Consider the following 13159-nt stretch of genomic DNA (forward strand, 5'->3'; position numbering starts at 1 on the left):
TTAAGAAATGTTCAACATCACTAATCATGAGATAGATGCAAATTAAAACAACAATGAGGTATCACCTCACACCTGTCAGAATGGCCGCCATCAACAAATCATCAAACAAGTGTTGGCGAGGGTGTGGAGAAAAGAGGACTCTAATACACTGCTGGTGGGAATGCAGACTGGTGCAGCCACTATGGAAAACAATATGGTGTTACCTCAGAAAATTAAAAATTGAACTTCCTTTTGACCCAGTGATCCCACTTCTAGGAATATACCCTAAGAAGCCTGAAACACCAATCAGAAAGAATGTATGTACCCCCATGTTTGTACCAGCACTTTTTACAATAGCTAAGATCTGGAAACAACCCAAATGTCCATCAGTAGATGAATGGATATAAAAGCAGTGGTACCTATACACAATGGAATACTATGCAGCTGTAAGAAAGAAAGAACTCCTATCCTTTCAGACGACATAGAGCGACCTGGAAAGTGTTATGCTAATCGAAACAAGCCAAATAGAAAATGACAAGTATTATATGATCTCACTTATTTGTGGGATACAATGAACATAACAGTCTGAGGAATGGGGTAGTGTCAGATATGTGGAATTGGGGTACATACTGACAATCCCCAGATGAGGATGTGTTGAGGGAGAGGTGAAGCACAGAATTTATTATGTTTGCATGAACCATGGACATGGACTACAAAGCTGGGGACAGTGCGGGGAGGTAGGAGGAGAGGGAAATTCATGGGGAGAAAAGGAGAAACATCTTTAACAAATTAAATTACTTAATTCAATAATAAAATCCTGAATATTAGAATTATTTTAAGAGGGAAACAAAAATGTCATCTTCAGTGAGACTGAAACATTACATTTAGTAATTTCTAGCCATATAAATATTATCTCCTGATTATAGAAGATACAGAGGGTTAGAGTGAGTGTTAAAGTGCCTCATTAAAACACATGGTAAAATAAGAATAGAAATATACCTCTTGTGAACTAGTTTTGAGGTTTGGACATAATACAAATGTAAAGCATCTAGCATTTGAACTGAAGTATTTAGTCTCACATGCCATTCCTCTTTTCATTCAACTATGCTGCTTCTCTGGACTGTCTTCTCCAAAGGGACTGAATGAATCCTCTGACTATGTCTGATTGTTAAGCTGACTGAAGTGTCCAGTCAATTCCTTCAAATAAATGTATTTTCCACATCAAATGTAACATTATTCAGATGTCATTTTAGACTCTTTTTCATTGAAAGACATGTTTTATGCTCTAATAGTGGCCATTTTTTATCATTACCCATCACACTTTACATACTCTAACTTAACTTTATTATGTTGCAACATTTGTAATTGAATTATTAGCCCAACTACATTGTGTGCAACTAAAGTGTAGGCACCTTTTGTTTTCCTCACTCATCCCATAGGTCTAATACTTAACATTATTATTGGTACATAGTAGATGCTATATTTAAAAATTGATGCTTAATGAGTGAATAAAATAGATTAAATTTTGGCAATATTTTTGGGTAGTAATGGTTCTAAAGAGTTGATATAGCTAACCTGTGTCAACAGTGCTTATGGAACTGAATTAATATAGATTTCCTAATAAATGAATAAACTGTTCTGCTTCTGTTGGTACCTTAGGTCCATAGGTGGAAGCACAGATACAGTAGATGAATAATATTGTTCTGCCAGTTGTACATATATTCATTTCAGTGTTCAGGTCTTCCAAATTTAAGGTCTAATAATCTGTAAAATCTAAGTCAACAATTTTATTGTAGTCTGTTTAAGTTTTCTGATGATGAATTTTTGGACACCTGCCATAAGAGAAGGCTAGCTGCACTTTCCTATAGGGTCAGTAATTCTGTAACCACAGCCACCTGTCTGGAGGAACTTGATCAAAGACTATGACAGATTATGAGTAAAAATTAATCTTCATCATTTAATACATAGCTCAAAGCACCTGCTAATGTTGACTGGCTGATCAATTATTACAGATGGGAGCTACACACTCTAATTAGGGTGTAGCCCTGAAATTATGAGAGAAGGTCAAAGAAATCTTTCATCAAACCTTCACTGAGGATCAACATGAAATAGATTAGATCGGTCATATGCAGAAATCTTCCAGCATGTGAGATGCATTTTAAGTATAATTTTGCCTGGGGTTTTCCCGGAACTTGATTTTAGCCAATGTCCTCATCAAGGGGACTAAAATATAAATATCCATCAAGTTATGACATATAGTGTTGTAAAACTTTGGTGATGTAGTTTTGTACAGAGTTTAGGAAAAGAGAATCCAAAGAATAAGACTGAATTAGTGTATATCCAATCCTGTCCAGGAGAGTAAGAGGATGTATTCAGCACATGTGATTTTTCTGTTCACATACCCACTGAAAGTGTTATTTACAGTGGAAATAGGGATACTTTTTTGGGTTTTCTATCACTAGCAGTAACTATTCACAGAAGATCTTTCAACTCCTTCATTCATTAAAGGGCCTCTTGTTGATTTATGTATTTGACACCAAAAGAAAGGTATAGAAGAGACCAGGAAATTAATGTTTGCCCATTGTCTATTTTTTAAACATTTTTAAAACTTTACTTTTGAATTACAGTTAATATTAAATATTATGTTGTATTAGTTTTGAGCGTACAGCATAGTAGTCAGATAATCATATACTTCATGAAGTGCTCCCCCCTATATTTTTTGGCCATTGTCATTTTTTTAACATACCCTTTGAGTGTATCAATTTAAATTTAATCAATTTAAAGAGTTGATGTGGTCAAGGAAAGATATTTAAACAGTCTTTCTATCAGGCAACATATTTGTGTCACAGTTTAGATAATAATGCACTTGGATAATTTGGTCTCAGGTGGCTATAGCTTTTTTATTTTCCTTCCCACTTTCCAAACAATACTTTGAAAATGAGAACTTAAAATATATTGCTCTTGATTAAAATAACTTTTTATAGAAATGTCACTTTTTTATTTTCTTTTATTATTTTCATTGCCCAAACCCAATTTTTCCTTATAGAAAAAATTATGAACTTCTACCAACTCTGCTTAATAATGTATGGTATATCCAATGAGCCTCTATGTGTATATCACAAGTATTAAAACATTAATTATTCAAAAATCATAAAAGAAGCTGTTTCCTGCCTCTCTGAGCTTTATTCCTAGTCAATGTGTACGTATTCTCAGGTCTCTGTTTCCTAATGATGTAGGGATTTTTAATATCAAAATTGAAGAGCTACTCCAAATATTTTATCCTGCAAAGGCACATGCATATAACATTTAAATAGTATGAAGTAATTGTGAAGTGTTTTCTATAGAAAAAATACTCCCAAATCACACATTGTATATTCTGTGGTGCTTGACTTGTATGAAACTGGCTTTACAGATTGACAAAAGCTACCTGGAGGTCAAATTTGAGTGCTCTGTTTTTTTAGTGTATGCACACACACATTCACAAACACATATTTGCTATAATTTTATATATATATATATATATTTCTTTGGATTTTAAACATATTTCTGTCTTCTAGCATCTCCTATTTAAATACATAATATATTTGGGTAGAGGAATTTAAACTCCATCATCTCCCATTTCTAAATTTTTGCAAAAGCTTAATTAACCTTATATGTGAGCACATTTGTTCATTGAAATTTTGGCAGTATAATCTTTAGATATTTAGTAAAATATTGGAGCAAGAAGATTTAGAATTACCCTAATGCAGATCCTTCATATTACAGAAAAAGTATTAGCAAGAGGGAGAAACATGTGTAACAGATCAGTATTTCTTCCTCTATATCAAACTGAACTTATCATTGTGTTATAGTGAAAGTATTGGTACAGACTTACTAATTAAAGGTTTTTATGTGACAGAATAGTATATATCCCTTCCTCTTGATAACATAAGCTATATGCTCTGACTTGGTCTTATAGACTTTTAAAGCATAGAGTAGGCAGAAGTATGTAGACAAGTTATACTATTTACCACACTAATTGAGAAAAGTTAAATGCCTTACGTTAACACACATTGAAAACTCATTTACACTAAAAATTGTGTTTAAGGTAAAATGTTAGGCATTTTGCATAGATGGTAAAAGTTTCCCTGCAATATCTCATTCATCAATCCCATTTTTCCTGAGCTTTATTGAGATGTAATTAAAAAATACAATTTTATATATTTAAAGTGTACAATGTGATGATCTGACATTTGTATAAATTGTGAAATGAATAGCACAATCAAATGAATTAACGCAACCATCACCTCACATCCATCACCCTATATAATGTTGTATGTGTGGTAAGAATGCTTAAGATCTCTCAACAAGTTTCAACTATGTAATTCAGTATTATTAACTATAGTAACCATGATGTACATTAGATACCCAGACTTATTAATATTATAGGTGCAAGTGTGTACCCTATGACAAACATCTGTCCTTTTTTCCCACCCCCAACCCTGGCAACCACCATTCTACTGTGTTTCTATGAGTTTGACTTAACTTTTTATTTTTATATTCATATAAAAGTGAGAACATACAGTAGTTATACTTCTCTGGCTTACTTCACTTAGCATGATGATTCACCATAAACTTTTCTTATTTTTATGGCTAAATAATATTACATTATATACTCTCTTTCATCCACCCTGGGGGAGGAGTGACATTAAGTAAAACTGTTCCTTGTACCCTCTTCAATATATTCAATATCAGATTTTTTTTTCTCTAATAGTGTGCTGGAACCTATCTACTGGACTTCAGGACTTTCATTAAGACATTCTCATTCATGGGTGACAGTGGAAATGGATGTTCTTTGTGAGAATAACAGTAGAAAACTATTTTGCTTTCACTTTGCTGCATTTTTTCCCATTATATCTAAAATTCCAGTATCAGGAAAAAAATGTCTTTGTATCTCCATAAATTCTCAGTTAAAAAAAAAAAAAAAAAAAGAAGTATTCATTGTATAAAACACGGGTGGGGGGCTCTTAATCTGTCAGATTTCTTCCCAAGGGTCCGGTTAGGTGATGGCAGGTTGCATAGGAATGGATAACCAAAGAGGTCAAGTTTAATGGAGACATGAAAAAATGTGCAGAGCATAAGGCACTGTTTATAAGAGTGATACCAGAGTGCATTAGAGCACTCTGGGTAGCAATTAGGCAACCATAAGGTTGCATAATATTGGATGTGTATGTGATATATGGAGATGATGGAAATGTACTGAAAACTCTTCACATTTTACTCTGAATCACCTATAGTTTTGAAAAAGTTCTGGCAGAAAAGAGAGCGTTGATACAAGCAGATAATGGCTGGCATTTATTGGGTGTTTTCTATATGGAGGGCTTTGTGCTAGGCTCATGTCTTGCTAGCTCTATCAGTGTCTGGTACTTGCAGGTAAACAATGCATGTTTCTTAAATTTTAAGGACAGCTTTCAAACTTCTTATCTAGAGTGATTAAAATAACTTTTTTCATACAATAGCTCCAGTAGTTAAAGATAGCATCTCTCTCTATTCAAATATGTACTTCTTATTTATTAAAATATCAAAGTTTGCTCAAGCTTAGAAATAATGTGAAAGATTTAGCATTAAAAATTCTTAACTAGTATCAGTTCTCCTGGTTTATTATTTTGCAGACAAGTAGTTACAAATCATTGAGAAACTAATGGTGCAAAATGGGAGAAATGTTTCAACCCATTAAAAGTCTGTTATATCATTGTCAGCATATTTCAGTACCCTGAAGATTTCAAGTCTAGCCTTGATACAAATTATGCTAATTCTAGTTATGTTCTGGACAGCTCTTTGGACTGGAAACTTCCAAAATTAAATCGACCTAAAGTAAATAATGTCTTATACTTTTTTTCTTTCTTCTTTACAAATGCTTCATATTTTCCTTCACCTACTGTATCTTCAGCTCAGATTTTGTTTCTATTTATTTATTTTTCCGTATCCTCACCTGAGGACATTTTTGCCTTTATCTTCAGATAGAGAGGGAAGGGAGAGAGGGAAGAAGAGAGGAAGGGAGAAAGAGAGGAAGACAGGGAGGAAGAGAGAGAGAGAGAAACATTGATGTGAGAGAGACACATTGAGTGGTTGCACCCACACGACCCCAACCAGGGTCGGAGGCAAACCGCATCAGAGGTACGTGCCCTTAGCGGGAACCAAACCCGGTACTTTCTGTTCCGTGGGCTGACACTCTAATCGCTGAGAGAAACCAGCCAGGGCACAGATTTTGTTTCTAAAGCAGAACTTGATATTCAGCCACACTACTTTGATGGGCAAATGAGATACTTGTTCTTTCCTATATTGAAGTATTTCAACTGCCCATTGTGAGCCTAGAATGTAAAACCAATGCCTCCTTTCTTTTACCTTATCCCTTGGCTCCATGATATGGAAGACACCTAATCATCACACTTGATCATTAACATTTATGGAGAACTATAGAAATCTAACATATTAGTATGAGTGATCTATACATACCAGTGTGGATCTCTTTGTTTTGGAAATCCTTATGTATTTTACTTGAGAGGAGTTCAGGCTTCCTCACTCAGGTAAGAACTATTATAAAATCAACATTTAGGAAGTATAGTGTGGTAGTAGTTAAGGGCCCAGGCTATGGAATCAGACTTCCAAGGTGCAAATATTTGCTCCATTTCTTGCAGTTTGACCACATGGTGCATGTAATTTAACTTCTCCATGTTTTAGTTTCCTTATTGGAAAGACTGAGGTAGTAACAGTACCAATTGCATATGTTTTTTTTTTTTTTATGAGGGGCAAATAATACATGCAACATACTTAGAACATATAAAACACTACCCAAGCTATTTGTTATTACCATGGTTGTTACTTTCATTACATGTCAAGCCCTTTACTAGGAGATGAAAGTACAGAGATGAAAATATGTCTTTATTTATTGCTGAAAGTATTACAGATGCCCCCCCTTGTTTGCCCATTGACCCCACTTTCCTTCTCTCACCCACGTACTGCCTTTCCCAGCCTAATGTCCCTGTTGATTGGTTGTGTATATATGCATAAAAGTTCTTTGATTTATCTCTTCATCTCCTCCCACCCCCCACCCCCATCCCTCTGAGGTTTGTCAGTCCGTCCCCTACTTCCATGATTCTGGATCTCTTTTGGTTGACAGCTTATTTGTTCATTATGTCCCACAAATAAGTGAGATCATGTGGTACTTGACTGTCTTTGACTGGCTTATTTCTCTTATCATAATACTCTTCAGGTCCCTCCATGTCGTCTCAAAAGATAAGAGATCTGTCTTTCTTTGAGCTGCATAGTACTCCATTGTGTATATGTATGACAGCTTTTCCATCCACTTATCTACTGATGGACACTTAGGCTATTTCTAGATCTTAGCTATTGTAAATAGTGCTGCTATGAACACAGCAGTGCATATATTCTTCCTGATTGGTATTTTATGCTTCATAGTATATTTTCCAAGAAGTGGGTCAAATACCAGTTCCATTTTAAATTTTTTGAGGAAACACCATATTGTTTTCCATAGTGTCTGCACCAGCCTGCATTCACACCAGCAGTGTACTAGAGTACTCTTTTCTCAACATTCTTGCCAGCATTGGTCGTTTGAGGATTTGTTGATGGCAGCCATTCTGGCAGGTGTGAGATTATGTCTCATAGTCATTTAAATTTGCATCTATCTGATGATTAGAGATATTGAGCATTTTTTTTTTCATATATATTATGGCCATTTGTATGTCCTGTTTGGAAAAGTGTCTATTCAGGTCCTCTACCCATTTTTTAAATCGGATTGTTTGTCTTCCTTTTGTTGAGTTGTGTGAGTAAACTATATATTTTGAATATTAACCCCTTATCTGATATATTGTTGGCAAATATGTTTTCCCAGTTAGTAGGTTCCCTTTTCATTTTGATGCTGGTTTCTTTTGCCATGCAGAAGCTTTTTAGTATGATGTAGGCCCCTGTATTAATGTTTTCCTTTCTTTCTCTTGACCTAGGCGACATATTAGTGAAAATTCTGCTACATATGATGTCTGAGGTTTTTCTGCCTATATTATCATTGAGAATTTTTATGCTTTCATGAGTTATGTTTAAGGCTTTTATCCATTTTGAGCTTATTCTTGCGCATGGTGTATGTTGGTGGTCTAGTTTCATATTTTTGCATATAGCTGTTCAGTTTTGTAACACCATTATTGAAGAGATAATCTTTCTCCATTGTATGCTCTTGCCTCCTTTGTTGAATATTAATTGTGCATATTGTCTTGGGTCGATATCTGGGTTCACTGTTCTGTTCCACTGATCTATATGTCTGTTCTTATGTCACTACCAGGCTATTTTGCTTATGATGGCTTTGTACTATAACTTGATCTCTGGTATGTTGATCCCCTCTCAATTTGTTCTTCGTTTTCAAAATTGTGTGGCTATTTGGGGTCTTTTATGGTTTCATATAAACTTTTGGAATATTTGTTCTAGATCTGTGAAATATGCTGTTGCTATTTTAAGAGGGATTGCATTGAATCTGTAGATTCCTTTGGGTAGTATAGATATTTTAATGATGTTGATATTTCTGAACCATGAACATGGTATATGTTTCCACTTTTTTGTATCTTCCTATATTTATTTTTTCAGTGTCCTGTAGTTTTCTGAGAACAGATCTTTAACCTCTTTGGTTAAGTTTATCCCTCGGTATTTTTGCTGCTGCTGTTGCAATGGTAAACGAGATTGGTTTTTGTTGTTGTTGTTATTGTTTTGTTTCCCATCCTGAGTGTTCATTATTGGTGTATAAAAATGCCATCAATTTCGGGATGTTAATTTTGTATCCTGCTACTTTGCCAAAATCGTTTATTAAATCCAATAGATTTTTTTATGTAGTTGTTAGGGTTTTCTATGTACAATATCATGTAATTGGTGAATAATTACTGTTTCAACTCTTCCTTACCAACTTGGATCCCTTTTATTTTTTCTACTTGTCTGGTTCCTATGGATAAGACCACTACTATGTTAAATAAGAGTGGTAAATTGGATATCCCTGACCTGTTCCTATTCTTCAGGGAAATGCTTTTAGTTTTTGCCCATTGATTATGATGTTGGCTGTACGTTTTTCATATAACCCTTTCTTATGTTGAGATATGATTCCTTTATTCCCATATTACTGAGCCTTTTTATAAGAAATGGGTGCTGAATTTTGTTAAATGCCTCTTTAGCATCTATTGATATGATCACATGGTTTTTATATTTTATTTTGTTTATGTGGTATATCACATTTATTGACTTGTGAATATTGTACCAGCCTTACATACCTGGGATGAATCCCAGTTGGTCCTGGTGAATAATTTTTTTTAATGTATTGCAGGATCCGATTTGCTAATATTTTGTTAAGGATTTTGGCATTGATGTTCATCAGGGATATTGGCCTCTAGTTTTCTTTCTTTGTAGTGTCTTTATCTGGTTTTGGAACTGGCCTCATAAAAAGAGTTTGGATATCTTCCTTCTTCTCGAAATTTTTAAATAGTTCATGAAGAATGGGTGTTAGTTCCTCCTTGAAATCTTGTTAAAACTCCCCCTGAAGCCATACAGGCTCTGGCTTGTGTTTATTGGGAATTTATTGATTACATCTTCAATTTCCTTAGTTGTGATTGGTCTGTTCAAGTTCTCTCTCTCTACTCTGTTCAGTTTTGGGAAACTTTGTGATTTTAGAAATTTGTCCATTTTGTATAGATTATTAGTATTTGCTAACAATCCTTTGTATTTCGGTGGTGTCAGTTGTTATTTCTCTTCTTCCATTTATGATTTTTTTAATTTGGGTTCACTCTCTTTGTTTCTTGGTGAGTATGGCTAAGGGTTCATAAATCTTGTTTATCTTTTCAATGAATAAGTTATTTGTTTAATTGATCTTTTGAATTTTTTTGTTTGTTTATTTTTAGTCTATATCATTTATTTCATCTCTGCTCTTTACTATTTCTTTTCTTCTAATTATTTTGGGTTTTTCTTTTAGTTTACTTTCTAGTTCTTTAAAGGTTAGAAAATCAATAAGAAACTTTTTTTGTTTTTTGTTTTTTGTGGTAGGCCTGAAGTACTATGAACTTCCCACTCAGGACTGCTTTTGCTATGTCCCATAAATTTTGTGTAGTTGTGTGTTCATTTTTATTGATTTCCAGGAAGTTTTTAATTTCTCCCTTGATCTCCTTGGTAACCCATTCATTGTTTAATAACATGCTGTTTAGCCTCCATGTGTTTGAATGTTTTTTGAGTGTTTTTATTGAAATTAATTTGTAGTTTCATGCCATTGTGATCTGAGAAGATGCTTGATATGATTTCAATCTGCTTGAACTTGTAGAGACTTTCTTTTTGTCCTAATAGTTAGTCTATCTTTGAGACTGTCCCATGTGCACTTGAGAATAATGTAAATTCTGGACTTTTGGGTATAATTCTCTGTAGATACCTATTAAATCCATTTGATTTAGTGCATCATTTAGAGTTTCTTTCCTTTTTAATTTTATTATCTAGAAGATCTATCCAATGTTGTCAGAGAGGTGTTGAAGTCCCCTGCTATAATTGCACTATTGTCGATTTCCCTTTGAAGTCCTCCAGAAGTATTTTTGATATATTTTCGGGCTCTTATATTGGGTGCATATATGTTTCTCAAGGTTATATCCTCCAATTGGATGGGTCCTTTCGATATTATGTAGTGGCTTTCTTAGTCTCTAATTATAGACTTAATTTTGAAGTCTATTTTATTCTGATATGAGTATTGCTACTCCAGCTTTTTTTTTTTCGTTCTTTCCATTAGTTTGGAAATACATTTCCTTCCCTTCACTTTCAGCTTATGTGAGTCTTTAGTTGTGAGGTGGGTCTTTTGTAAACAACATATATATGAGTCATAGTTTTCTATCCATGCAGGTACTCTGTGTCTTTTGTTTGGAGCATTTAATTCATTTACATTTAAGGTTATTATTTATATGTACTTATATATTGCAATTTTGATTTATTATTGTTATGTTTGTCTCCCTATTTCTTCTGCTTATTACAGCAGTCCTTTAACATTTCTTGCAGTGCTGGTTTGGTGCTAATATATTCCTTAACCATTCCTTTTTTTTTTTTTTTTTTTTTTTTGACTGAGAAACTCTTTATTTCAATTTCTATTTTGAATGATAGCCTTGCTAGATAGAGTAGTCTTGGATTCAGATACTTGTTTTTCATTGTCTTGAATATTTCATGCCTTTCCCTTCTGGCCTGTAGTGTTTCCGTCAATAAATCAGCTGATAGCATAATGGGGGCTTCTTTGTAGGTTACCTGTTGCTTTTCTTTTGCTGCCTTTAAGATTCTGTATTTAGAGAAAGTAAGGAAGATGGTGGAGGGGAGGACCCGTGCGAGGGTGAATGTGTAAGAGAGTGAGCTAATGTGGGATAGTGTGAGTGGACATGAAGGTTGATGACCAAACTTGTGCAGTGCAGAGATATGGAGCAGAAGGTTCCTGTGCTGTGGACGGGAACAGCCAGCTACCACAGTAAGTGGCTCTTCAGGGCCCTTCTCCCTGGGTCATGGGGAGGTACAACCATTTTGGAAGATCCAGGGTCCTCCCTGGAAGGAGGCAGTGGGAGCATCTAGAGCCCAGCAACATGAGCCCACCAGCACACCTGGCACCAGTGGACCAGTGGACACTCTGTCAACACAGAGCAATGCACAGAAGTGAAGTTCCCAAGGTGCCGGTTGCAGAAGCCACAAAGAGCCGGGAGCCCAGCACCATCGCCCATATTAGCAGCTCGATCAGAGTCAAGATATATCCCAGCAACAGAGGCTGGGGAGCAGACATCCATCCCCTGGCAAAAGAAGCACAGATCAACAGCTGAGACCCATCCCCCAAAACTACAGCAAATGCTAAGCCAGAGTTGAGCCCCAAGGGGAAGCAGCACTCCCTAGCAAACAGAGATGGGACCTGGGGCTCCACAGAGGCCTGTACGGTCCAGCAGCTCACAAAAGCAGTAGGAAGATGAAGCCCTTAGAGGGACTGGTGCAATCCAGCTTCTCATGGGTCCTGTGGGGTGCTGGGGCACCATAGAAGCCTGTGCAACCCAGTAGCCCAGAAGAGCAGTAAGAAGCTGGAGCCCCAGGGCACTTGTGCAATCCAGCTGGCCACTCACAGGAACTGCAGTGTACTTGGGCACCAGAGAGGCCTGTGCAACCCAGCAGGGACTGTGAAATCCAATTACCCATGGAACTTGTGGGGTACTGAAGCATGAGAGAGGCCTGTGTGACCCAGCAGGAACTGTGTGATCTAGTTACCCGAAGGACCTGTGGAGTGCTGAAGCACCAGAGAGGCCTGCACGACCAAGCAGGGACTGCACTATCCAGGTAGCCACAATACCTGCAGGGTGCTGAAGAATCAGAGAGGCCTGTGTGACCCTGAACCCATAACACAGTCATAGAGACAGGTCCCCAAAGGGATTGTGTGATCCTGGGACCTGCAGGGGGTGGGGGCACCAGAGAGGCCTGTGCAATCCAGCTGTGAACAAGATAGGCTTAGAGGATGTGAAAATGGAGGCGGAGTGAATGGAAGCTACACAGAGAATCTCTCAGGACCAAATGGGAATTACAACTAAAATAAAGACAAATCTTAAAAAAAAAAAAAAAAAAAAAAAAAGCAACAGAAAAGCAGCAGGACAGGACAATATAACCAGGGACATTGGTAGGAACTGCAGAGGCATGAGAGGGTGGCGGACTAGGAACCCACGGACAGCAGTAGACTTAGCTGTGACCAGCAAGCTTGGGGAATAAAGACTAAGCCCACTCCACAATGTTGGGGTTACTATGGGGAAGGCAGACAGTGCTGGAACTCTGTGGGGACAACAAGTATTTGTAGGGCATCCAGAGTTCTTGCTCAGTTGTGGGAACAAAGGAACGTGGCCAATGGGCTCCTTACCCGAGTTGAGGAGAAAAGCAGCAGCCCTGCCAGCCCCTGGAGATTCAGTGTTTCCCAGGTGAGACAAAGAAATGCAAATTGAGGCTCATTAACAACCAGCATCAATCCCATTCTCTGAAAATCCTTAGGCAGAACACCAGGGAAACATTCCAAGGCACTGAGTAAATGACACTACTAGAATCCAGGAAAAAGCTAGAGGATAACCGAACCTTTCCTGGCATTGCAAATCTACCCTGGGAAGAAAGACCTGATATTAGT

Source organism: Molossus molossus, unplaced genomic scaffold (genome assembly GCF_014108415.1).
Source record: "Molossus molossus isolate mMolMol1 unplaced genomic scaffold, mMolMol1.p scaffold_m16_p_2, whole genome shotgun sequence".
Lineage (NCBI taxonomy): Eukaryota > Metazoa > Chordata > Mammalia > Chiroptera > Molossidae > Molossus > Molossus molossus.